Here is a 4,323-nt window from a genome sequence, read left to right as displayed (position 1 = left end):
TCTTATCTCTTGATTAATGTTTGATGATTTTCTCCTTATCTCTTTTGTCGATCTCAGGTCGGTGCCGCGGTCAGAGCATTCGCCGTTCGTAGTCTATCTTTAGGATTTGGAGATATATCGCTGCATCTATTCTCACTCCCCGTGTAAATTAATGACATGCATTTAATATCGTTGGCATATTTTGAATGATTGATATCTTCTGAACTAAGTATTTTCTTTTTTTAAGTTTTTAATACACTTGAATTCGGAACAAGAAGAATTCCAGAGCCAGACCAATATTGGATATATTTGAACTGTATTTTTATTTTATTTGTTTCGACTATCTTTGAAATTAGTTTCATAAAGCATTGCATTCTTCCACTATTTGAAAAAGAAGTGACATCGACTATTTCACTACTTGAAGAAAATTGATTTCTACTATGTGAAAACATCCATTTCAATTTTTATTTCTAAGAAGCCGCGTTTCAATTATTTCACTAAACCCATTTCATCTATTACATTAAAATAACGATTTTATTTCTTTTATAAGACCAATTTGCATGGAACTGGGGCTACGTCGCTGGTGGGGGACACGCGTCGAGGCCGTTTCTTCTGCATTTATTGCTCTTTATTAATGTTTCATGGTTTTCTCCATATCTCTTTTGGAGATCTCAGGTTGGTGCCACGGTCCGAGCATTCGCCGTTCGTTGTCTATCTTTACGATTAGATATATCAGTGCATCTATTCTCTCCCCTCGTATAAATAGCATGCATTTAATATCATTGTCATATTTTGAATGATGGATATCTTCTAAAGTGAATATTTGTTTTTTAAGTTTTTTATATACTTAATCCATAATGAGAAGAATTTTAAAGCTAGATCAATATTGGATATATTTGAAATGTCTTTCTATTTTACTACCAAAAATATCCAAGGGTTCGCCCGCATGGGCTAGCCCAATAAATATGCTCCTCGTTTGACTGGTTCCCTAGCTTCCGCCCTATTTTCCTGGTTGATGTCCCTGGCTCCAGGGTTGGGGCCACCTCAATTCAAGGGTATTCATTTGAATATCTATTATTTTTGTCAAAAAACTAGGTGTATATAGTGTATATTCTGTGTTGTATAAGAAAAAATGAAACTGGTACACAAGAACATGCTAGTTAAGCATTTCAGCCCAAATACAAAGGCAGCCCATAGTGTCTATTTCTCCCTCACCACCACGACAGGGTGCATATGGCCCAGATTGGTAGAAAAAATAATCCATCAAACCCATTGATCGATTTGAGGGCACCGAACCGGTGGCGCCGCCCTGCCTTCCACTCTTCTTTCGTTTGCATCGCACGCGATTCGTGCCGCCAACCGCCTGATCGGCACCCATGAAGGGTAGGCCCCAGATCGGCGATCGATCGCCAACGAATCCATCTCTGTCCCTTGATCCCTTGCCCCCCTTTTGGTTCTTAAGTTTCTAACCGTTGCACACTAATGTAGCCGACGGGTTAGCAACATGATTGCAGGAATTAATTCAGTTCGTAGCCACGACCCGAATTCAGCTATTGCAGGTATAATTGCTAATTACATGTACTAATCATCTGACCACGAATTAAACTATACAAAGTGTTCTAACTGAATTTATTTATCATTCTCGAATTGAATTCAGTAAGCACGATACAAAAGTCTTCTAACTGAATTTATCTGTCATTGTCGTGTCGAACTGAACTCAGTCAGCACTATACAAAGTGTTATAACTGAATTTTTCTATCACTATAGAACTGAATCCAGGCCACATGGGATCGATTTTGTTCTCACATTGTTCAGCAGGCTGCAGTACATAAGTGCAAGACTGAATAAGTTAGTTTGACCACTGACTAGTTGTTTTTGGGTGTCATTGATAGGCCACTTCACAATCTCAATAACAGTTTTGATGAGGTAAACACAGAGCTGCTTAGATGCGTGTCATCATTCAGTCCAGCCAAGTCATTTTCTAATTTTAATATTGATGACTTGGTTAAGCTTGTTGGGTTGTATCCTCATGATTTTTCCTTGGAATAAATTCACCAATTTCCTTTTCAACCGGCTCTCTATATTAGTGATGTGAGGAATGATGAAAACTTCACAAACTTGAGAAGTCTAGTAAAGTTGTCTATGATGCTTGTTATAACAGGGAGCTATCTTCGGTATGGGATTGTTTACAAACTTCTCAAATTGGTGCTAGTTCTTCCTGTTGTAACATCTGGTGTTGAGAGAGTCTTCTTATCAATGAACTATATAAAAAACAAGCTAAGCAGCAAGATGGGGCAAAAGTACTTGAATGATTGCTTGGTGACATTCATTGAAAGGGTTTTTTCTTGGAAGTTAAGGCTGAGGAAAGCATCAAGGACCGTAAATTTATCCTCTAGTTTTTAAGGTTTCTTATCATTTGCTATCTATATCCTCTATATACCCTAGATTTTGCCACGGTGTGTTCAACAATTTTTAGTTCTATATGTTGAACAAAACCAAATTTGCCGCAATGTGTTGAACAAATTTTAGTTCTGTATGTTGAACAAAACAAAATTATGATCAATTTTTATGAATATAATACATTCTACGATGTCTTTTATATAGTTTAGAATTGGTATAATATGCTGCTATAATTAGTTATATGTGCCAAAATTAAGGTTGTAGGCTTCAAAAAAAGATTTTCAAATTTGAATACACAATGTTCAATTCCTGGGCCGGCCCCTGCCTGGCTCGCTATACTTTCTAATTGTCGCCTCGCTAAGCTTCGTTTGGCTCTTTCCTTTGTACCGCTCGCTTATGAAAATTGCTTATAGTTTTATTTTGGTTTTGAATACTTTGGTGAGATAGAATAGATTCCTACAACAAAATGTTTATGATTCCAAAAAAGTTGGCTAATTCGAAAATTAAACCTGTGTATTCGAATATATATCACAAAATTGAAAATATATCCATGAATTCAAATAATGTTACAGATTCATAAAAGTTAATTGATATGAAAAAGCTCATGGATCGGAAAAGTTCTCTAACTTGAAGAAAATCGTGAATTTGGAACAATGATTGCAAATTTAAAAAATTCAAAAATTTGCCAAATTTTGATGTTTCAAAAATCATTCATGGATCAGAAATGCAAAAAATTGAAAACAAATCAGGAATACGAAATATGTTTGTGAAATTTAAAAATCTTCACGAACATTCAAGACAATCACAAAAGAAAATAAAATAAAATTTTAAGGTGTCATGTATTTTATATTTCACAAATTATAAAATAAAATATTTAAAAATATTAAATTTATAAGGAATCAAAAAAGGAAAAGTAGACTCAAGTAAATAACAGTAAATAAATAAACCGAAGCAACCCAAAACTGATTGAAGCTTTTTTGTTTATAGAAAGTGGATTGGTATGCAGGCATGCGTTGTGTTTGGTAACTCATGGATCAGAAATGTAATACTTCCTCCGTCCAGAAATACTTGTCCTAAAGATGAATGTATCTAGACTTATTTTAGTTATAGATACATCCATTATATCCAATTCTAGGACAAGTATTTTCGGACGGAGGGAGTAGTCAAAAAACCGGAATACAAAATATGTTTGAGAAATTGAAAAATGTTTATGGATAGAAAAAAACGATTCAAAATGAAAATAAGTTAATTAAATTAAAAGTATGATGAATTTTATATTTTTAGAATTAAAATATCTGATATTTCAAGTGTTATTTTTAAAAGGAACCATAAAAAGGGAGAGTCAAGTAAATAACTAAAAACAAAACCGGCGGGAAGCATCCCAAAATTGATGGAAGCTTTTCAGTTCTAAGAAACTGGATGGGGATGCATGCATGCGTTGCGTTTGTCTGCGATTTTCAATTATGGCGTCATGCTTAGGTCCGCCTCTGGTCATATGTCATGTGTCCTCAAATCGGGATCAAAGACACTACTCGGCAAACAGGAAATGCCCGCTCAGTCGGGGGTATTCTTCGTTCAGTTGGTTGATAGTCGACTGGTCAACTGTTGACCATAGAAAAAAATACCAGAAAATTTCATAAAAATGAAAAGAAAATGAAATTTTGAAAAACAATCAAAGATTATGAAAATTTTGATAAATTTACAGAAAATCACAATTTTTCTCAAATTTTCAAAAAAGTTAATAGATTTTGAAAGAAAATCTTTGCGAATTTTAAATTGGTCATGCAATTGAAAATATTATCGAATTAGCAAAATTCATGACTTTTGAATAAGGTTCACAGATTGTAAAAATGTTTATAATTTCTGAAAATGTCATAAATTTCCAAAAAATACGAACTTTAGAAAATATTGTTGAAAAAAATAAAATTGGGAATAGTTCACAAA

Source organism: Hordeum vulgare, chromosome 7H, assembly GCF_904849725.1.
Source record: "Hordeum vulgare subsp. vulgare chromosome 7H, MorexV3_pseudomolecules_assembly, whole genome shotgun sequence".
Lineage (NCBI taxonomy): Eukaryota > Viridiplantae > Streptophyta > Magnoliopsida > Poales > Poaceae > Hordeum > Hordeum vulgare.
This window is presented reverse-complemented; position numbering follows the sequence as displayed.